Consider the following 24,605-nt stretch of genomic DNA (forward strand, 5'->3'; position numbering starts at 1 on the left):
ATGTGATCCGAATGTTTCAGGAACCCTTGGGTCCGGTTACGGGGAACTCGTCAAAATCGCAGTTTTGGCCTATTCCGTATAGTTTTGTAAGCTATTAGTCACTGATTTTGGGTCCCGTTGTGATCCGAACGTTTCAGGAACCTCGGGGTCCGGTTAGAGGGAACTTGTCAAAACTCACTATTCTGGCCTATTCCCGCCAATTTTGTATGCTATATTAGTAACTGATTTTTGGTCCCGATGTGATCCGAATGTTTCGGGAACCCTTGGGTCCGGTTGCGGGGAACCCGTCAAAACTCGCAGTTCTGGCCTATTCCCGCCAGTTTTGTATGCTATTAGTCACTGATTTTGGGTCCTCGTGCGATACGAACGTTTCCGGAACCCCGGGGTACGGTTACGGAGAACTCGTCAAAACTCACAGTTTTGGCCTATTCCGGCCAGTCTTCTATGCTATTAGTCACTGATTTTGGGCCCCGTTGTGCTCCGAATGTTTCGGGAACCCCGGGACCGGTTTCGGGGAACTCGTCAAAACTCGCAGTTTTGGCCTATTTCGGTCGGTTTTGTATGCTATTAGTCACTGATTTTGGGTTCTGATGTGATCCGAATGTTTCGGGAATCCTTGCGTCCGGTTACGGGGAACTTGTAAAAACTCACAGTTTTGTCCTATTTCGGCCAGTTTTGTATGCTATTAGTCATTGATTTTGGGTCCTGCTGTGATCCGAACGTTTTGGAAACCTCGGGGTCCGATTAGAGGGAACTCGTCAAAACTCGTAGTTTGGGCCTATTCCGGTATGATTTGTACGCTATTATTCACTGATTTTCGGTCCCGATGTGATCCGAATGTTTCGGGAACCCTTGGGCCAGTTACAGGGAACTCGTCAAAACTCGTAGTTTTGGCCTATTCCCGCCAGTTTTGTATGCTATTAGTCACTGATTTTGGGTCCCGCTGTGATTCGAGCGTTTCCGGAACCTCGGGGTACGGTTACGGAGAACTCGTCAAAACTCGCAGTTTTGGCCTATTCCGGCCAGTCTTCTATGCTATTAGTCACTGATTTTGGGCCCCGTTGTGCTCCGAATGTTTCGGGAACCCCGGGATCCGGTTTCGGGGAACTCGTCAAAACTCGCAGTTTTGGCCTATTTCGGTCGGTTTTGTATGCTATTAGTCACTGATTTTGGGTTCTGATGTGATATGAATGTTTCGGGAACCCTTGCATCCGGTTACGGGGAACTCATAAAAACTCACAGTTTCGTCCTATTTCGGCCAGTTTTGTATGCTATTAGTCATTGATTTTGGGTCCTGCTGTGTTCCGAACGTTTTGGAAACCTCGGGGTCCGATTACAGGGAACTCGTCAAAACTCGCAGTTTGGGCCTATTCCGGTATGATTTGTACGCTATTAGTCACTGATTTTGGGTCCCGATTTGATCCGAATGTTTCGGGAACCCTTGGGCCAGTTACACGGAACTCGTCAAAACTCGCAGTTTTGGCCTATTTCGGCCAGTTTTGTATGCTATTAGTCACTGATTTTGGGTCCCGTTGTGATCCGAGCGTTTCCGGAACCTCGGGGTCACTCCCTCTAGTGCTACTGGGCTCACTCCTGGGTGGGTGGGCCCCTCCCGGTGAATACCCGGAACCCATTCGTCACTCCCGCTACACTACTGGTAATGCCCGAAATCTTTCCGATGACCAAATGAAACCATCCTATATATCAATCTTCGTTTCTGGACCATTCCGGAAATCCTCGTGACGTCCGTAATCTCATACGGGACTCCGAACAACCTTCGAACACCAACACATATAACTCAACTATACTAAAACGTCACCGAACCTTAAGTGTGCACACCCTGCGGGTTCGAGAACTATGCAGACATGACCCGAGACACTCCTCAGTCAATATCCAATAGTGGGACCTGGATGTCCATATTGGATACTACATATTCTACGAAGATCTTATCGGTTGAACCTCTGTGCCAAGGATTCATATAATCCTGTATATCATTCCCTTTGTCCTTCGGTATGTTACTTGCCCGAGATTTGATCGTCGGTATCCCTATACATATTTCAATCTCGTTACCGGCAAGTCTCTTTACTGATTTTGTAATACAAGATCCCATGACTTACACTTGAGTCACATTGCTTGCAAGGCTTGTATGTGATGTTGTATTACCGACTGGGCCCCGAGATACCTCTCCGTCACACGGAGTGACAAATCCCAGTCTTGATCCATGCTAACTCGACGGACACCTTCGGAGATACCTGTAGAGCACCTTTATAGTCACCCAGTAATGTTGTGATGTTTGATACACACAAGGTATTCCTCAGGTGTGAGTGAATTACATGATCTCATGGTCATAGGAATGAATACTTGACACGCACAAAACAATAGCAACAAAATAAAACGATCACATGCTACGTTTATAATTGGGGTCTTGTCCATCACATCATTCTCCTAATGATGTGATCCCATTATCAAGTGACAACACTTGCCTACGGCCAGGAAACCTTGACCATCTTTGATCAACGAACTAGTCAACTACATGCTCACTAGGGACAGTGTGTTGTTTATGTATCCACACATGTATTTGAGTTTCCAATCAGTACAATTCTAGCATGGGTAATAAACAATTATTATGAACAAGGAAATATATAATAACAAATTTATTATTGCCTCTAGGGCATATTTCCAACAATTGATCACTCATTTTGCGTCCCGCTATGATCCGAACATTTCGGGAACCTCGGGGTCCAGTTACGGGGAACTCGTCAAAACTCGCATTTTTGGCCTATTCCCGCCAGTTTTGTATGCTATTAGTCATTGTTTTCTGTCCCGATGTGATCCAAACATTTCGAGAACCCCGGGGTACGGTTACGGGGAGCCCGTCAAAACTCACAGTTGTTGCCTATTCCCGCCAGTTTTGTATGCTATTAGTCACTCATTTTGGGTCCTGCTATGATCCGAACATTTCTGGAACCCCGGGATCCGGTTACTGGGAACTCGTCAAAACTCACAGTTTTGGCCTATTCCGGCCGGTTTTGTATGCTATTAGTCGCTGATTTTGGGTCCCGATGTGATCTCAATGTTTCGGGAACCCTTGGGCCGGTTATGGGGAACTCGTCAAAACTCGCAGTTTTGGCCTGTTCCGGCCAGTTTTGTATGCTATTAGTCACTGATTTTGGGTCTCGTTGTGATCCAAGCGTTTCTGAAACCTCGGGGTCTGGTTACGGGGAACTCGTGAAAACTCGCAGTTCTGGCCTATTCCCGCCAGTTTTGTATCCTATTAGTCATTGATTTTGGGTCCTGATGCTATCACAACGTTTTGGGAACCCGAGAGTCCGGTTATGGGGAACTCGTCAAAACTCATAGTTTTGGCCTATTCTCTCGAGTTTTGTATGCTATTACTCACTGATTTTGGGTCCCGCTATGATCCGAGTGTTTCGGGAACCCCAGGGTCCGGTTACGGGGAACTAGTCAAAACTCGCAGTTTTGGTCTATTTTGGCGAGTTTAGTATGATATTACTCACTAATTTTGGGTACCGCTGCGATCCGAATGTTTTGGGAACCCCGGGGTACGGTTGCGTGGAACTCGTCAAAACTCGCAATTTTGGCCTATTCCGGCAAGTTTTGTATGCTATTAGTCACTCATTTTGGGTCTCGATGTGATCCGAATGTTTTGGGAACCCTTGGGTCCGGTTAAGGGGAACTCGTAAAACCTCACAGTTTTAGCATATTCCGTCCAGCTTTGTATGCTAATACTCACTGATTTAGGGTCCCGGTGTGATCCGCACATTCAGGGAACCTCGGGGTCTCGTTACGGGGAACTCGTCAAAACTTGCAGTTTGGTCCTATTCCGGTCAGTTTTGTATGCAATTAGTAACTTATTTTGGGTCCCGACGTTATCCGAATGTTTCAGGAACCCTTGGTTCCGGTTACGGGAAACTCATCAAAATCGTAGTTTTGCCCTATTCCGGATAGTTTTGCGTGCTATTAGTCACTGATTTTGGGTCCCGCTGCGATCCGAATGTTTTGGGAACCCCAGGGTCCGGTTATAGGGAACTCGTCAAAACTCACAGTTCTAGCCTATTCCGGCTAGTTTAGTATGCTATTACTCACTGATTTTGAGTCCCGCTGTGATCCGAACGTTTCGGGAACCCCGGGGTCCGGTTACGGGGAACTCGTTAAAATTCACAGTTTTGGCCTAGTCCGGCTAGGTTTATATGCTATTAGTCACTGATTTTGGGTTCCGATGTGATTCGAATGTTTCGGGAACTCTTGCATCCAGCTACGGGGAACTCGTTAAAACTCGCAGTTTTGTCCTATTCCGGCCAGTTTTGTATGCTATTAGTTACTGATTTTGGGTCTCGTTGTGATCCAAACGTTTCGGGAACCTTGGGGTCCGGTTACGGGGAACTCGTCAAAACTCGCAATTTGGGCCTACTGCGGTAAGTTTTGTACGCTATTAGTCACTGATTTTGGGTCCCGATGTGATCGGAATGTTTCGGGAACCCTTGGGCCGGTTACGGGGAACTCGTCAAAACTCGCAGTTTTGGCTTATTCCGGCCAGTTTTGTATGCTGTTAGTCACTGATTTTGGGTCCCGTTGTGATCCAAGCGTTTCCGGAACCTCGGGGTGCGGTTACGGGGAACTCGTGAAAACTCCAAGTTCAGGCCTATTCCCGCCAGTTTTGTATCCTATTACTCACTCATTTTGGGTCCCGCTGCGATCCAAATGTTTCGGGAACCCCGGGGTCCGGTTACGGGGAACTCGTCAAAACTCGCAGTTTTGGTCTATTCGAACCAGTTTTGTATGCTATTACTCACATATTTTTTGTCCCGCTGTAATCCGAACGTATTGGGAACCCCGGGGTCTGGTTACCTGACACTCGTCAAAACTCGTACTTTGGGCCTATTCCGGCCAGTTTTGTATGCTATTACTCACTAATTTTGGGTCCCGTTGTGATCCAAACATTTCGGGAAACCCGGGGTCTCGTTACGGGGAATTCGTCAAAACTCGCAATTTTGCCTATTCTGGCAAGTTTTGTATGCTATTCGTCACTGATTTTGGGTCCCGATGTGATCCGAATGTTTCGGGAACCCTTGGGTCCGGTTATGAGGAACTCGTAAACCTCGCAGTTTTGGTTTATTCAGGGCAGCTTTGTATGGTATTACTCACTGATTTAGGGTCCCAGTGTGATCCGCACGTTTCGGGAACCTCGGGGTCTGGTTACGGGGAACTCGTGAAAACTCGCAGTTTGGTCCTATTCCGGTCAGTTTTGTATGCTATTAGTAACTTTTTTTGGGTCCCGACGTGATCCGAATGTTTTGGGAACCCTTGTGTCCGGTTACGGGGAACTCGTCAAAATCGCAGTTTTGCCCTATTTCGGATAGTTTTGTATGCTATTAGTCACTGATTTTGGGCCCCGCTGTGATCCGGACGTTTTTGGAACCTGTCGGTCCGGTTATAGGGAACTCGTGAAAACTCACAGTTCTGGCCTATTCCCGCTAGTTTAGTATGCAATAGTCACTGATTATTGGCCCCGATGTGATCCAAATGTTTCGGGAACCCTTGGGTCCGGTTACGGGGAACCCGTCAAAACTCGCTTTTCTCGCCTATTCCCGCCAGTTTTGTATGATATTAGTCACTTGATACGTCTCCAACGTATGTACAATTTTTGATGGTTTCATGCTATTATCTTGTCAAACTTTGGATGTTTTGCATGCGTTTTATTTATTTTTTGGGACTAACTTATTAATCCAGTGCCAAGTGCTAGTTCCTGTTTTTCCATGTTTTTGACCCCTTTCAGAGGAGATTCTGAAACGGAGTCCAAATGGAAGAAAATCCCTGAAAATATTTTTTCTAGAACGGAAGAAGATAGGAGAGCTTGGGGGCCAAGCCAGAAGAGCCCCTGGGGCCCCACAAGCCCCCACCCCGCGGCGAGGGGCGCGCCATGCAGGCTTGTGGGCCCCCTGGAGGTCCCCTGACCTAGATCTTGCGCCTATAAATTCCCAAATATTACCAAAAAAATCAGGGGAGCATCGTAATCACTTTTCCGCCGCCGCAAGCTTTTGTCTCCGCAAGATGCCATCTAGGGCACGTCCTCGTGCCCTGTCGGAGGGGGGATTCGGACATGGAAGGCTTCTCCATCAACACCATGACCTCTCCGATGATGCGTGAGTAGTTCACCATAGACCTACGGGTCCATAGCTAGTAACTAGATGGCTTCTTCTCTCGCTTCGATCTTCAATACAAAGTTCTCCATGATCTTCATGGAGATCTATCCGATGTAATCTTCTTTTGCGGTGTGTTTGTCGAGATCCGATGAATTGTGGATTTATGATGAGATTATCTATGAATCTTATTTGAGTTTCTTATGATCTCTCTTATGCATGATTTCATATCCTTGTAATTCTCTTCGAGTTGTGAGTTTTGTCTGGCCAACTAGATCTATGATTCTTGCAATAGGAGAAGTGCTTGGTTTTGGGTTCATACCGTGCGATGACCTCACCCAGTGACAGAAGGGGTAGCGAGGCACGCATCGTGTTGTTGCCATCAAGGGTAAAAAGATGGGGTTTTCATCATTGGTTTGAGATTATCCCTCTACATCATGTCATCTTGCTTAAAGCGTTACTCTGTTCGTCATGAACTCAATATACTAGATGCATGCTGGATAGCGGTCGATGTGTGGAGTAATAGTAGTAGATGCAGAAAGTATCGGTCTACTTGTCTCGGACGTGATGCCTATATGCTAGATCATTGCCTTATATATCGTCATGACTTTGCGCGGTTCTATCAATTTCTCGACAGTAATTTGTTCACCGACCGTAATACTTGCTATTTTGAGAGAAGCCTCTAGTGAACACTATGGCCCCCAGGGTCTACTCCACACCATATTTTCATCCTTACACTTTTTACTTCGTTGCACTTTCCGCCTTCAGATCTCACTTTGCAAACAATCTTGAAGGGATTGACAACCTCTTTGAAGCGTTGGGTGCAAGCTTGTTTGTGTTTGCGCAGGTACTCTGGACTTGACGAGACCCTCCTTCTGGATCGAAACCTTGGTTCTCAAACTGAGGGAAATACTTACTGCTCCTGTGCTGCATCATCCTTTCCTCTTCAAGGGAAAAACCAACGCAAGCCCAATCTCCGTCAACGTGTCAATTTTTGGCGCTGTTGTTTGAGAAGTAGAAGAAGGATTTCTGGCGCTCTTGCCGGGGAGGAAGATCAAGTCAAGAACTCATCCAAGTAAGTGTCGCAAACTCATCTCTTGCATATACTTTGTTTGCCAGTTGCCTCTCGTTTTCCTCTCCCCCACTTCACCAATTTTCCTTTTTTCGTTTGCCTTTTTCGTTCGCCCTTTTCTCTCGCTTGCTTTCTGTTCGCTTGTGTGCCATGTGCCTTCAATATGCTTGCATCTTCGCTTGCTGAAAATCTAGTGATATGGATCCTCATCCACTTGCTTATCTCTTTAAGAGATCCAATTATGTTGATCCAATTGCTAGTGAGTTGAGTGCACTTGACTATCTTTATGGAGTTTTGCTTGAGATGCGTGAATCTGAAAATTGTGAGGAAGAAATTTATGAAGTGATTCACGAGGACTCCTTGGATGAAAAGCATGATTGCAATGGTTTCTTTATAAATTCTGTTAATGACAATCATGCTAAAAATATGCAAAACCCTAAGCTTGGGGATGCTAGTTTTTCTATGTCCCCTACTTGTTGCAATGATCATGATTGGGGTGATGATTTTTCTTATGATCTTGAAAATCTGTTTAAGCCTCATGATGAGTATGATATTTGCAATAGTATTGAAAGTGGGTTTGGAGAAGTCATGACTTTAGTTGATGATAATCCCATTATTTTTGAAAAGCGTCAACTTTGCATGCATGTGGATCATGAAAAGAATATCCTATGGGATAGCTATATTGTTGAATTTGAATATGATCCCACATGTAATTGCTATGAGAGAGGAAAATATTGTGGTAGAAACTTTCATGTTACCAATTTACCTCTCGTTATGTTGAGATTGCTATTGTCTCTTTCTTCTTACTTGCATTTGGTAACTATTCGTTGTCTTGCCAATTTGTTTTCCTATAAAATGCCTATGCATAGGAAGTATGTTAGACTTAGACGTGATTCTATCGCCTTATGCCTAGCTAAGGGCGTTAAACAATAGCGCTTGTTGGGAGGCAACCCAATGAATTTATCTTTTTTCTTTCTGTTTTGTTGCATCCACACTTTCATAATTCTGTTGTGATTGTGTTTTTTGTGTTTCTTTTTGTGTTTGAGCCAAGCAAAGCCTTTATGATTAGTCTTGGTAATGGTTGTTTGATCCTACTGGAAAAAGATAGAAACTTTTCGCTCACGAGATAATTTTGAATTTTTATTCAGAAAGATCATTTGAGTTGATTCTTTTTGCTGCTGATTGATATGCTTTTTCCCCAGAACTTCGTAATTTTTCAGATTTTTTGAGGTACCAGAAGTATACGAAGTATACAGATTGCTATAGACCGGTCTGTTTTTGACAGATTCTGTTTTTGTTGAGTTGGTTGCTTGTTTTGATGAAACTATGGTTAGTATCGGGGGGTACTATCCATGGAAAAGTGAGAATACAGTAGCCCATCATCAATATAGATGGAATTCAAGTTTGCTACAGTACCAAAAGAAGTGGTAGCTTGTTTTCTTGTACTAATGTTATCACAAGTTTCTGTTTAAGTTTTGTGTTGTGAAGTTTTCAAGTTTCGGGTGATGTTCTCATGGACAAAGAGATAAGGAGTGGAAAGAGCTCAAGCTTGGGGATGCCCAAGGCACCCCAAGCCAAATTCAAGGACACCAAAAATCCTAAGCTTGGGGATGCCCCGGGAAGGCATCCCCTCTTTCGTCTTCAATCCATCGGTAACATTACTTGGGGCTATATTTTTATTCACCACATGATATGTGTTTTTCTTGGAGTGTCTTGTATCATAGGAGTCTTTTCTTTTTGTTGTGTCACAATTATCCTTGCTGCACACATTTTTGAGAGAGAGAGACATGCACTCATCGTGATTTTGCTAGAATGCTCATTGTGCTTCACTTCATATTTTGAGCTAGATACTTTTTCTCATGTGCTTCACTTATATCTTTTGAGCTAGATACTTTTGCTCATGTGCTTCACTTATATCTTCTGAGCTAGATACTTTTGCTCATGTGCTTCACTTATATCTTTTGAGCTAGATACTTTTGCTCTTGTGCTTCACTTATATCTTTAGAGCACGGCGATGTGTGATTTGGTAGTTGGCTTATGCTATGAAAGTAGTCCCATGTGCTAGGTACCCAAAGAGGATGCAAAAACCTCCATCTTCCTGTGCATTGAGTAGAAAGAAAAGTTTCGATTCCTCTCAATTAGTTTTGAGACATGGTGAAAGTGCATGCTATGCCCCTAATTGTCTTTTGGTGTTAATGACAACACATACATAGGAAACTAATCCTATTTGTTGAGTGTATCTCAGGACGGCAAGTACTTTAGTAGATTAAGATTTATGTGCCAAAGTTTGCGTGAAAAGATTGGTGAGTTATATTTCGAGAAGACTCGGGATTAAGAAGAGATGATGTAGAATAGTCTTTTGAGTTTACTGATATTGAGTATAGGGCTCCCGCACTATTAAGAGGGGATCACAGGCTTTGCGATAAACTTGCTCATACCACATCTCTACAACCATATCAAACACCACATACTGTCCACTCTCTACAATTCAACATATGCCCAATCTCCTCGGACATCCGGCTCCCTCCAGACGTCCGAGGGCCGGACGTCCGTCTGGTTTCGGAAATCCGCAGCCAGACACCAGTAGTTTGTTAGGCTTATATCTCGGAAATCCGGCTCCCTCCGGACGTCCGAGGGCGGACGTCCGGCCAAGCTCCGGAAATCCGGAGGTCAACACGAGTAGTTTGTGTGCACTATATCTCGGAAATCCGGCTCCCTCCGGACGTCCGAGGGCCGGATGTCCGACACCCGTCGGAAATCCGGAAGCCACCACCAGTAGAAATTGTGCTGTATAACACGGACTTCCGGGCCACTCCGGACGTCCGTATGCTGATGAATTCAAATACGTTCAGGCACATCTACAGGCCACGGACGACCGACCCCTGTCGGACGTCCGGCCGCTGATGAATTCAGAAGAGTTCCAGGCATGCCTACAGGTCTCGGACGTCCGACCCCTGTCGGACGTCCGGCCCGTCACGGACGCCCGGACTTCCGACAAGTGTCGGACGTCCGGACCCTGTGTGACTTATTGCACCTCCAACGGCTGGATTTCACTCCACACTATAAATACTCTTCTCCCACCTCGTGAAAGGGTGTTCAACACAGCTAAGACACATCCAAGAACACCTTTCCTCTCACTCACTCTTGTCTACACTAAATCCTAGATCCCAAGAGCATTTGTGAGTCCTTTAGAGTGTTGTTCCAATCAAAAGATAGATCGTCTCCCTCTCCTCCTTCCCACCAAAGTGATTTGTGATTTGAGCAAGTTTTGAGCAATCCCCGTGATCTTGTTACTCTTGGAGGATGGAGACTCCTAGGCGGTAGGAGTCTTCGGAGAGGAATCAAACCATTGTGATATCCCCCGGAAAGTTTGTGAAGGTTTGGAAGCCACCTCAAGGCTTACCACTAGTGGTTGAGAAACGCCTTCGTGGAGTTATCTCAAAGGGAGAATAGGGTGAGCCTTTGTGGCGTTGGTGTGCCTTCGTGGTAACATCCGCCCCTCTAACGGTGACGTAGCTTCCCTCCAAGGAAGTGAACATCGGGATACATCCTTGTCTCTCTCGGAGTTTCGGTTATTCCTAACTCTAACTCTCTACTTGTGTTAATCCTTATTACATACTTGTATTTGCTTATTGTTTACCACTTGCCTTGCTTCACTCCTAATAGCTTACTCTTTGTCATAACAATTATTAGGCTTACACTTATATTCCGCACTTTAGCCTAAAATTGCTAAGTAATTGTTAAAATTTGGATTTGTACCTATTCACCCCCCCTCTAGGTCCATCTCGATCCTTTTCATAGCCATTCCGAGATATATTGCCATGCAACTACCACCGTTCTGTCTCATGACTTGTGCCGTCACTCTCATATTGCCATTGCATGATCATACTAGATCGTTGCACATCCCGGTACACTGCCGGAGGCATTTCCTATGGAGTCATCATCATTGTGATCTTTGAGCTTTGAGTAACTAAAAGTGTGATGATCATCATTATTAGAGCATTGTCCCATGTGAGGAAATAAAAAAAGGCCAAAGAGCCCCCAAAAAAGAGGCCTAAGAGCCCAAATAAAAAAAATGAGAGAAAAAGAGAGAAGGGACAATGCTACTATCCTTTCCACACTTGTGCTTCATGTTGGCACCATGTTCTTCATGATTGAGAGCTTCTTGCTTTGTCACTACCATATGCTAGTGGGAATCTTTTATATAACTTGGCTTGTATATTCCAATGATGGGCTTCCTCAAAATTGCCCTAGGTCTTCGTGAGCAAGCAAGTTGGATGCACACCCACTAGTTTTCCTTTTGAGCTTTCACATAGTTATAGATCTAGTGCATATCTTGTATGGCAATCCCTACTCATTCACATTGATATCTATTAATGGGCATCTCCATAGCTTATTAATACGCCAAGTCAATGTAACCATCTCCTCCTTTTTGGTGTCACAACCACAACCACACTCTATTCCACCTATAGTACTATACCCATGGCTCACGCTCATGTATTGCGTGATAGTTATAAAAAGTTTGAGAAAGTAAGAGTGTGAAAACAATTACTTGGCCAATTCCGGGGTTGTGCATGATTTACATTAGTTGTGTGAGGATGATGGATCATAGCCAGACTATATGATTTTGTAGGGGTAACTTTCTTTGGCCTTGTTATTTTGAAACTTCATGATTACTTCACTAGTTTGCTTGAAGTATTACTGTTTTCATGTCAATAGAAAACTATTGTTTTGAATAGTACGGATCTGAACATTCATGCCACGTGAAAGAAGTAGCAAAGGACAACTATGCTAGGTAGCATTCCACATCAAAAATTCATTCTTTATCACTTCCCTACTCGAGGACGAGTAGGAGTTATCACTCATTTTGGTCCCCACTATGATCCGAACGTTTCGGGAACATCGGGGTCTAGTTACGGGGAACTCGTCAAAACTCACACTTTTGGCCTATTCTGGCTAGGTTTGTATGCTATTAGTCACTGATTTTGGGTCCTCCTGCGCTCCAAACGTTTCCAGAACCCCGGGGTACGGTTACGGAGAACTCGTCAAAACTCGCAGTTTTGGCCTATTCCGGCCAGTTTTCTATGCTATTAGTCACTGATTTTGGGTCCCGCTGTGATCCGAATGTTTCGGCATCCCCGGGATCCGGTTACGGGGAACTCGTCAAAACTCACAGTTTTGGCCTATTCCGGCCGGTTTTGTATGCTATTAGTCACTGATTTTGGGTTCCGATGTGATCCGAATGTTTCGGGAACCCTTGCGTCCGGTTATGGGGAACTTGTAAACAATGTTGTCAGAATCACGATTCTGAATCGGATCGGAACTCCGTTGCTAGGATCGTGAATCGTAGAATCACAACTATCAGGATCGTAGAAACTTAGATTCTATAAGAAAAATCGTAGAATCGGAGGGGCTAGTTTGGATCGTAAGATCTTAAGATTCTAAGACTTGAGTCACGATTCTGACAACTTTGCTTGTAAAAACTCGTAGTTTTGTCCTATTGCTCCCAGTTTTGAATACTATTAGTCACTGATTTTGGGTCCTGCTATGATCCGAACGTTTCGGGAACCTCGGGGTCCGGTTACGGGCAACTCGTCAAAACTTGCAGTTTGGGCCTATTCTCGTAAGTTTTGTACGCTATTAGTCACTGACTTTTGGTCCCGATGTGATCCGAATGTTTCGGGATCCCTTGGGCCGGTTATAGGGAACTCGTCAAAACTCGAAGTTTTGGCCTATTCCGGCCAGTTCTGTATGCTATTAGTCACTGATTTTGGGTCCCGCTGTGATCCGAGCGTTTTCATAACCTCGGGGTCCGGTTACGGGGAACTTGTGAAAACTCGCAGTTCTGGCCTATTCCCGCCAGTTTTGTACCCTATTAGTCATTGATTTTGGGTCCCGATACTATCTGAACGTTTTGGGAACCCGAGAGTCCGGATACGGGAACTCGTCAAAACTCGCAGTTCTGGCCTATTCTGGCGAGTTTTGTATGCTATTACTCACTGATTTTGGGTCCCGCTGCGACCCGAATGTTTCGGGAACCCCGGGGTCCGGTTACAGGGAACTCGTCAAAACTCACAGTTTTGGTCTATTCTGGCCAGTTTTGTATGCTATTACTCACTGATTTTGGGTCCCGCTGCGATCCAAACGTTTTGGGAACCCGAGGGTCCGGTTACGTGGAACTCGTCAAAACTTGCAGTTTTGGCATATTCCGGCCAGTTTTGTATGCTATTAGTCACTGATTTTGGGTCCCGCTGTGATCCGAACGTTTTGGGAACCCCGGGGTCCGGTTACGGGGAACTCGTTAAAATTCGCAGTTTTGGCCTAGTCCGGCTAGGTTTGTATGCTATTAGTCACTGATTTTGGGTTCCGATGTGATCCGAATGTTTCGGGAACCCTTTCGTCCGGCTACGGGGAACTTGTAAAAACTCGCAGTTTTGTCCTATTCCGGTCAGTTTTCAATGCTATTAGCTACAGATTTTGGGTCTCGTTGTGCTCCAAATGTTTCGGGAACCTTGGGGTCCGGTTACGGGGAACTCGTCAAAACTCGCAGTTTGGGCCTATTCCATTAAGTTTTGTACGCTATTAGTCACTGATTTTGGGTCCCGATGTGATCGGAATGTTTCAGGAACCCTTCGGCCGGTTACAGGGAACTCTTCAAAACTCGCAGTTTTGGCTTATTCCGGCCAGTTTTGTATGCTGTTAGTCACTGATTTTGGGTCCCGTTGTGATCCAAGCGTTTCCGGAACCTCGGGGTCCGGTTACAGGGAACTCGTGAAAACTCGCAGTTCAGGCCTATTCCCGCCAGTTTTGTATCCTATTAGTCACTGATTTTGGGTCCCGATGCTATCCGAACATTTTTGGAACCCAGAGTCCAGTTATGGGGAACTCGTCAAAACTCGCAGTTTTGGCCTATTCTCGCGAGTTTTGTATGCTATTAGTCACTCATTTTGGGTCCCGCTGCGATCCAAATGTTTCGGGAACCCCGGGGTCCGGTTACGGGGAACTCGTCAAAACTCGCAGTTTTGGTCTATTCAGGCCAATTTTGTATGCTATTACTCCATATTTTGGGTCCCGCTGTGATCCGAACGTGTTGGGAACCCCGAGGTCCGGTTATGTGGAACTCGTCAAAACTCGTAGTTTGGGCCTATTCCGACCAGTTTTGTATGCTATTACTCACTAATTTTGGGTTCCGTTGTGATCCGAACATTTCGGGAACCTCGGGGTCCGGTTACGGGGAATTCGTCAAAACTCGCAATTTTGGCCTATTCCGGCAAGATTTGTATGCTATTAGTCACTGATTTTGGGTCCCGATGTGATCCGAATGTTTCGGGAACCCTTGGGTCCTGTTACGGGGATCTCGTAAACCTCGCAGTTTTAGCCTATTTCGGCCAGCTTTGTATGCTATTACTCAGTGATTTAGGGTCCCGGTGTGATCCGCACGTTTTGGGAACCTCGGGGTCTGGTTACGGGGAACTCGTCAAAACTCGTAGTTTGGTCCTATTCCAATCATTTTGTATGCTATTAGTAACTTATTTTGGGTCCCGACGTGATCCGAATGTTTCGGGAACCCTTGGGTCCGGTTACGGGGAACTCGTCAAAATAGCAGTTTTTCCCTATTCCGGATAGTTTTGTATGCTATTAGTCACTGATTTTGAGTCCCCTGTGATCCGAACGTTTTGGGAATATGTCGGTCCGGTTATAGGGAGCTCGTCAAAACTCACAGTTGTGGCCTATTCCCGCCAGTTTAGTATGCAATAGTCACTGATTATCGGCCCCGATGTGATCCAAATGTTTCGGGAACCCTTGGGTCCGGTTACGGGGAACCCATCAAAACTCGCAGTTCTCGCCTATTCCCGCCAGTTTTGTATGCTATTGGTCACTTGTTTTGGTCCCCGCTATGATCCGAACATTTCGGGAACCTCGGGGTCTACTTACGGGAACTCGTCAAAACTCGCATTTTTGCCCTATTCTGGCTAGGTTTGTCTGCTATTAGTCACTGATTTTGGGTCCTCCTGCACTCCAAATGTTTTCGGAACCCCGGGGTACGGTTACGGAGAACTCGTCAAAACTCGCAGTTTTGGCCTATTCCGGCCAGTTTTCTATGCTATTAGTCACTAATTTTGGGTCCCGCTGTGATCCAAATGTTTCGGGAACCCCGAGATCCGGTTACGGGGAACTAGTCAAAACTCACAGTTTTGGCCTATTCCGGTCGGTTTTGTATGCTATTAGTCACTGATTTCGGGTTCCGATGTGTCCCGAATGTTTCGGGAACCCTTGCGTGCGGTTACGGGGAACTTGTAAAAACTCGCAGTTTTGTCCTATTCCTTCCAGTTTTGTATACTATTAGTCACTGATTTTGGGTCCTACTGTGATCCGAACGTTTCGAGATCCTCGGGGTCCGGTGACGGGCAACTCATCAAAACTCGCAGTTTGGGCCTATTCTGGTAAGTTTTGTAGCTATTAGTCACTGATTTTTGGTCCCGATGTGATCCGAATGTTTCGGGAACGCTTGGGCCGGTTATAGGGAACTCGTCAAAACTCGCAGTTTTGGCCTATTCCGGCCAGTTTTGTATGCTATTAGTCACTGATTTTGGGTCCCGCTGTGATCCGAGCGTTTTCGTAACCTCGGGGTCCGGTTATGGGGAACTCGTGAAAACTCGGAGTTCTGGCCTATTCCCGTAGTTTTGTATGCTATTACTCACTGATTTTGGGTCCCGTTGCGATCCGAACATTTTGGGAACCGCAGGGTCCGGTTACGTGGAACTCGTCAAAACTCGCAGTTCTGGCCTATTCCGGCCAGTTTTGTATGCTATTAGTCACTGATTTTGGGTCCCGCTGTGATCCGAACGTTTCGGGAACCCCGGGGTCCGGTTACGGGGAACTCGTTAAAATTCGCAGTTTTGGCCTATTCCGGCTAGGTTTGTATGCTATTAGTCACTGATTTTGGGTTCCGATGTGATCCGAATGTTTCGGGAACCCTTGCGTCCGGCTACGGGGAACTCGTAAAAACTCGCAGTTTGGGCCTATTCCGGCCAGTTTTGTATGCTATTAGTTACTGTTTTTGGGTCTCGTTGTGATCCAAACGTTTCGAGAACCTTGGGGTCCGGTTATGGGGAACTCGTCAAAACTCGCAGTTTAGGCCTATTCCGGTAAGTGTTGTACGCAATTAGTCACTGATTTTGGGTCCCGATGTGATCGTAATGTTTCGGGAACCCTTGGACCGGTTACGGAGAACTCGTCAAAACTCGCAGTTTTGGCTTATTCCGGCCAGTTTTGTATGCTGTTAGTCACTGATTTTGGTCCCATTGTGATCCTAGCGTTTTCGGAACCTCGGGGTCCGGTCACGGGGAACTCGTGAAAACTCGCAGTTCAGGCCTATTCCGCTAGTTATGTATCCTATTAGTCACTAATTTTGGGTCCTGATGCTATCCGAACATTTTGGGAACCCACAGCCCACTTATGGGGAACTCGTCAAAACTCGTAGTTTTGGCCTATACTCGCGAGTTTTGTATCCTATTACTCACGCAGTTTTGATCCGAATGTTTCGGGAACCTCGGGGTCCGGTTACGGGGAACTCGTGAAAAACTCAGAGTTTGGTCCTATTCCGGTCAGTTTTGTATACTATTAATAACTGATTTTGGGTCCCGATGTGATCCGAATGTTTCGGGAACCCTTGGGTCCGGTTACGGGGAACTCGTCAAAATCGCAGTTTTGGGCTACTTCGGCCAGATTAGTATATTATTACTCACTGATTTTAGGTCCCGCTGTGATCCGAAGGTTACGAGAACCCCGGGGTCCGATTACGGGGAACTCGTCAAAACTCGTAATTTTGGCTTATTCCGACAAGTTTTGTATGTTATTAGTCACTAATTTTGGGCCCTGAAGTGATCCGAATGTTTCGGGAACCCTTGGGTCCGGTTACGGGGAACTCGTAAAACCTTGCAGTTTTGGCCTATTCCGGCCAGTTTTGGGTCCTCGTGTGATCCGCATGTTTTGGGAACCTCGGGATCCGGTTATGAGGAACTTGTCAAAACTCGCAGTTTGGTCCTTTTCCGGTCGGTTTTGTATGCTATTAGTAACTGATTTTGGGTCCCGATGTGATCCGAATGTTTCGGGAACCCTTTGGTCCGGTTACGGAGAGCTCCTGAAAATCACAGTTTTGGCCTATTCCGGCTAGTTTTTCGTGCTATTCGTCACTGATTTTTTGTCCCGTTGTGATCCGAACGTTCCGGGAACCTCGGGGTCCAGATACTCGGAATTCATCAAAACTCACAGTTCTGGCCTATTCCCGCCAGTTCTATATGCTATTAGTCACTGATTTTCGGTCCCGGTGTGATATGAATGTTTCGGGAACCCTTGGGTCCGGTTACGGGGAACCCGTGAAAACTCGCAGTTCTGGCCTATTCCCGCCAGTTTTGTATATTATTAGTCATTGATTTTGGGTCCCGCTATGATCCGAACGTTTTGGGAACCTAAGCGTCTAGTTACGGGGAACTCGTTAAAACTCGCAGTTTGGTTCTATTCCGGTCAGTTTTGTATGCCATTAGTAACTAATTTTGGGTCCCGATGTGATCTGAATGTTTCGGGAACCCTTGGGTCCGGTTACGGGGAACTCCTAAAACCTCACAGTTTTGGCCTATTCCGACCAGTTTTGTATGCTATTAGTCACTGCTTTTGGGTTCCGCTGTGATCCGAACGTTCTGGGAACCTCGGGGTCTGGTTACAGGGAACTCATGAAAACTCACATTTCTGGCCTATTCCCGCCAGTTTTGTATGCTATAAGTCACTAATTTTTGGTCCCGATGTGATCTGAATGTTTCGGGAACCCTTGCGTCCGATTACGGGGAACCCAACAAAACTCGCAATTGTGGCCTATTCCCGCCAGTTTTGTATGCTATTAGTCACCCATTTTGGGTCCGGCTATGATCCGAACGTTTCGGGACCCTCAGGGTCCAGTTACGGGGAACTCGTCAAAACTCGCAGTTTTGGCCTATTCCCACAAGTTTTGTATGCTATAAGTCACTAATTTTCGGTCCCAATGTGATCCGAACATTTCGAGAACCTCGAGGTCCGGTTACGGGGAACTCGTTAAAACTAGCAGTTTGGGACTATTCTAGTAAGTTTTGTACGCTATTAGTCACTGATTTTGGGTCCCGATGTGATCTGGATGTTTCGGGAACGCTTGGGCCGGTTTAGGGGAACTCGTCAAAACTCGCAGTTTTGGCATATTCCGGCCAGTTTTGTATGCTATTAATAACTGATTTTGGGTCTGGTTACGGGGAACTCGTGAAAAATCCCAGCTCTGGCCTATTCCCGCCAGTCATTGATTTTGGATCCCGATGCTATCCAAACATTTTGGGAACCCTAGAGTCCGGTTATGGGGAACTCGTCAAAACTCACAGTATTGGCCTATTATGTCGAGTTTTGTATGCTATTAATCACTGATTTTAGGTCTGATACGTCTCCGTCGTATCTACTTTTCCAAACTCTTTTCCCTTGTTTTGGACTCTAATTTGCATCATTTCAATGGAACTAACCCGGATTGACGCTGGTTTCACCACAATTGCCATGGTGTTGTTTTTGTGTAGAAATGAAAGTTCTCGGAACGTCCTAAAAATTTACGAAGAATTTTTCTGGAAAATATGAAAAATACCTGCGCAAAGATCCACCGGAGGAGATGGGCCAGTGGGCCACAAGCCCTATTGCCGCGGCCACCCCCCTGGCCGCGACAACCAAGCTTGTGGGGCCCATGTGGCTTTGCCGCCCCCAAACTCAGCTCTATAAATTCACTTTCGCCCAGAAAAAAATCAGAAGAGAAGATTTTGTCGCGTTTGCAATACGGAGGCGCCGCCACATCGTGTTCTTCATCTGGAGGACAGATCTGGAGTCCCTTTGGGGCTCCGGAGAGGGGAAATCGTCGCCATCGTCATCATCAACCTTCTTCCCTCTCCAATTCCATGAAGCTCTTCATCGTTCGTGAGTAATCTATTCATAGGCTCACTGGGCGGTGATGAGTAGGATGAGATCTATCATGTAATCTAGTTAGTTTTGATGGGGATTGATCCCTAGTATCAACTATGTTCTGAGATTGATGTTGCTACTACTTTGCCATGCTTAATGCTTGTCACTAGGGCCCGAGTGCCATGATTTCAGATCTGAAATTATTATGTTGTCACCAATATATGTGTGTTTTAGATCCGATCTTGCAAGTTATAGTTACCTACTATGTGTTATGATCCGGCAACCCCGGAGTGACAATAACCGGAACCACTCCCGGTGATGATCATAGTTTGAGGAGTTCATGTGTTCACCAAGTGCTAATGCATTGGTCCAGTTCTTTATTAAAAGGAGAACCTTAATATCCCGTAGTTTCCTTTTGGACCCCGCTGCCACGGGAGGGATGGACAATAGATGTCATGCAAGTTCTTTTCCCTAAGCACGTATGACGACACACAGAATGCATGCCTACATCACATTGACGAACGGGAGCTAGCCACATATCTCTCCGTGTTATAACTGTTGCATGATGAATATCATCCAAACGAATCACCGACCCATTGCCTACGAGTTCGTCCCACTGCTGTTGTTACTTGTCTTGCTCTGTTGCTACTGTTGTTACCTGTTTTGCTCTGCTGCTGTTACTTGTCTTGCTCTGCTGCTACTGCTGTTACTACTGTCGCTTGCTACTGTTGCTACTTGCTACTGCTGTCACTATTGTTGTTCCTTGCCACTGCTCTTACTCGTTACACTGCTGCTACCTGCTACAATTCTGGTTCGCTCGGCGTTGACGGGAAAAGACAATTTCCATCAACGGGCAACTTCTGGCGCCATTGATACGACAGTTAGGAATAGTCTGCCGTCAACAAATCGTTTCTGACACCGTTGTTATCGTACTACTTTGCTACTGATACTTTGCTTGCAGATACTAATCTTTCAGGTGTGGTTGAATCTGACACATTCAGCTACTAATACTTGAGAGTATTCTCTCATCTCCTCACTGGCGTACCAACAAATTGGGTCGAATACTCTACCTCGAAAACTGTCATGAACCCACGCGCTGGTGGGCCATTGCAAGACACTTGCTAATTGTGGAGCAACTGGGAGCAGTTCTGGCTCTGTTGTCGTGAAGGCATCAAGTCAGGGACTCGTCAACAACATTCTTCTAGTGCCGTTGCCGGGGACTGCTAAGCAGCATTTTTCTGGCGTCGTTGCCGGGGAGGTATTGCTATATTCTCTGAGTCACTTGGGATTTATATCTGCTGATCACTATGAAGAATCTGAAGGATCCAAAAACCAAAGTCTTGCCCTCAACTACGAGGGGAGGTAGGGAACTGCCATCTAACTCTGTACTTGATTCACCTTCAGTTATGAGTAAGTTTGCAACATCACCTCCTGCTAGAAATCTTGATATGTCGCATGTGCTTGATGATCTTATGATGCTATGATTGATACTGCTAGAGATGCTATGCCTGATACTGCTAGAGATGCTATGCCTGATACTGCTTTTCCTGATGATGCTAGAGATGCTATTTTGCCTGATGATGCTATGCTTGATACTGCTAGAGATACTACTTTGCCTCATGTGCCACTAGGGGTATTCCTTGATGCTCATATTGCTAGAGTTACTGCCAATGCTCGTGATGCTTCTGAAACTGCCGATACTATTGAGATAGAACCTGCTTTTGCTCCTGCTAGATCTAGCTCTCCTAGATATGAATTGCCTGATATACCTGAGGGTTACGTTATGGAGGGAGAGATAGCTGAGGATTTTCTTGCGTGTAAGGATGCCTATGACGCTGAGAAATTACTTATCAAGTGGAAGGAAAAATCTCTGAAAGCTAGGATGAAATACGACCCGAAGTTTGCCACTTCACCTATCTTTATCACCGATAAGGATTATGAATTCTCTGTCAATCCTGAGATAATCTCTCTAGTCGAATCTGATCCTTTCCACGGTTATGAGTCTGAGACGGTCGTAGCCCATCTTACCAAACTACACGATATAGCCACCCTTATCACTAGTGAGGAGAAGATCCGCTACTACTATATCCTTAAGTTGTTTCCTTTCTCTCTAAAGGATGACGGTAAAGCCTGGTTCACTTCTCTTGCTCCTGGATGTGTGAGTAGTCCCCAGGATATGGTCTATTACTACTGTAAGAAATATCTCCCTTTCCATAAGAAGCAAGCTGCCTTGCAGGAAATATATAACTTTGCTCAACTCAAAGAAGAGAGTCTCCCACAAGCTTGGGGGAAGCTCGTCCAGCTACAGAATGCTTTGCGTGATCACCCTCTTAAGAAGAACGAGATACTTGATATTTTCTATAACGGACTTACCAATGCTTCTAGAGACCACCTAGATAGTTGTGCCAGTTGTGTTTTTAGGGAACAAACTGTAGAACAAGCTGAGACTCTACTGAATAACATCTTGATCAACGATAATGCTTGGACTATTCCCGAACCACCTCCTAAGCCAACTCCAAAGAAAAGAGGTATCCTATTCCTCAGTCTCGAAGATATGCAAGAAGCCAAGAAATCTATGCAAGAGAAAGGCATTAGATTTGAAGATATCAAAAATCTACCACCCATTGAAGAGATCCAATGTCTCGATAACCCGATACAGGTAGTAGAAGTAAATTCTCTGCGTAGGTTTGATGAGAGTGATATTCCTTTTATAAACTTGCTAGCCTATGCATTGATGAATTTGACAACTTTGTTCCCAAACAGCAGAGTTTCAATGATTATGTTAGCAGACATTTCGAACAAAGTACTCATATGCTTAGTCATTTAAGTGCTTGTGTAGACAGAAATGTCAATGATCTGAAGCTTCTGAGTAAACATGCCTCTATGATTACTACTCAGGTAGAACAAGTACTTAAAGCTCAGAATGACCTGCTCAATGAATTAAATGACAACTGATGGGGTTATAGTCCCAGGGTAGGGTCATAGGCCTGCCCTATAGGTCCTACCCAAGGACTACCCTTCACAGAGGGCAAGGCCCTTAGACAGTTCCGACTGAACTAAGGACCCCCCATCATCCAGTCGGTGACGAGCATTCGGAGCGTATTTATCGTGCCGACAGAATTCCACTCTGTACATCGTAACCTCCCGGGAGGGCAATGGTCGTACGTTTTCATACACCATTATTAGCATTTAAGACATACATTACCTGTAACGTAGGCATTTATTCGCCACTACTCCACCCCTGTCCACCGGACCGTTGTGAAGGGCAGCGCACTCTATATAAGCCGCCTTTCCCCACTGGTGCAGGGGTTGGCATTTACTGTAATCCTATATTCCACTCGACACTAAGCTCCCAAGAGCACTGAGACGTAGGGCTTTTACCTCCACCGTAGAGGGGCCTGAACTCATACAACCTCGCCGTAGCTAAGGCTCTGCCCATCCTTTCGTACCCTATACGTCTACTGTCAGACTTATACCCACGACAGTTGGCGCCCACCGTGGGGCAGGCGTCTGAGCGACTTCCGGCGAGTTTGCAGCTTCATCTTTTCATCATGTCGTCCGCCGGAGATTTATGCATGGGTCGGGAGATCCTCTTCGGTGCACTCTCCTTCATCGTCGATGATTCGGCATCGCTTCGGGATGCGTCTCTCGACGTCAAGGCACTCCCAGTCACGGGGCTACGCACTTCCGTGACGGTGCTCGCGGCGTCCTTCTTCTCCAACAGTCGGCCCCGGTGTCGACCTTCGCCCCCGTCACGCGCCGCAACAAGCGGTCCCGCCGTCCGCGGCTCCAGCGTTGGGTGTGACACGCCCAGGCGCGCCAGAACGCGTCCTCTCAAGTGGCAGTCCTCGAGTCGGTTGTGGTCGCGCCGCCGTCCCAGTGCTTGGACTCAGTTCCCACTGAGTTACCTTCCGAGTACTTGGGTCTCGGGCCTGCAGCCGAAGTTCTCATGGCAAATTCCCATGAAAGTCCCCACCGGATTGGCCGGAACGAGCACGAGGTCGGCGAAACGTCCGGCGCTCGCCGTCAACACCACCGTTCTGCCAGTCGACACACTCGTCAGAGCAACGTTGAGGTGTTTATTACACCCATCCTCAACCTGGCTGCCGCTGCCAAGATAGCCGATTCCCTCCAACCGACTGATTCGGAGGCTGGTAGAGGAATCAAACAGATCCGTGCCCTGTTGCACACAACGCAGCAGCAGAATTCGGCGGTCTCCCAGTCGCACAACTGGATCCACAACAGTTCTGTTCACGCGAACACGCATCGGTCGGTTTACAGCCCCCACTCTCATTAGCGACGCGGAGGGGGCAGCCGTTCCACGAATCCCGAAGATCGTCGCCGTTCACGCACCCCTCCGCGAGGTGGGCCTTACGGGCCCCGACATCATGATGATTGGCATTCAGTCGGTGACACGTATGATCCAATGCCCGACGCAAGAGGGCACATCGCCCAGAGGAAGGTCGACAGGAGTCGAGCCCACCGAGATGGTCACGATAGAGACCGTCCGAGTGGAAGCAGGACCATCGTCTCTGGCCCCGAGTGCTTCAGTCGGGCCATCCGTTCAGCTGACATCCCTCCCAACTTCTGATTGGCGACGGGGATCAGCAAGTTCACAGGAGAGTCCAAGCCAGAAACGTGGCTCGACGACTACCGAGTGGCGGTCCAGATCGGTGGCGGAGACGACCAGGTCACCATGAAACATCTCCCCCTGATGCTCGACGGCTCGGCACGAGCGTGGCTGAATCAGTTGGCTCCATCAAGCATCTACAGCTGGGCAGATCTGTCCCGAGTGTTCATCAGGACCTTCGAGGGCACGTGCAAACGCCCTGCTGGTCTCGTGGAGCTCCAGCACTGCGTCCAGAAGCAGAATGAGCCCCATGCGCGATTTCATCCAGCGCTGGACGACCCTCTACCACACGGTGGAGAATGTCATTGAGCATCAAGCAGTCTGCACGTTCAAGGCAGGCGTGCGGTACAGAGATCTGTACCTGAAGTTCGGTCGGACAGGCGACATCTCCATGAGCAAGATGATGGAGATAGCCACACGCTATGCAAATGGCAAAGAAGAAGACCGCATACATAGCGGCAAGCACAAGGCACTCGCCGACGGAGATGGGAACAGCAATCGGAAGCAAAAGCAGGAAGCTCTGTCCACTCCACAGGCAGAGGCAGCTGCCGTTACAAATGCCAAGTTCAAGGGCAAGGGGAAAGCTCAGTATACCCCCAAGAAGAAGCAGTTCAGAAACTCCATCCTGGATCAGCCATGTCCGATCCACACGAAGATGGATGAAGAAGGAAACGCCATATTCCCGAAGCACATCACTCGGCAATGTCGCCTCCTGATCCAAGGGTTCGGCGAAGGGCAGCCGAGTGGAAAGGACAACGAGCAGGATGATGAGGACAAGGAG

The sequence above is a fragment of the Hordeum vulgare genome, chromosome 7H (assembly GCF_904849725.1).
Source record: "Hordeum vulgare subsp. vulgare chromosome 7H, MorexV3_pseudomolecules_assembly, whole genome shotgun sequence".
Taxonomy (NCBI): Eukaryota; Viridiplantae; Streptophyta; class Magnoliopsida; order Poales; family Poaceae; genus Hordeum; species Hordeum vulgare.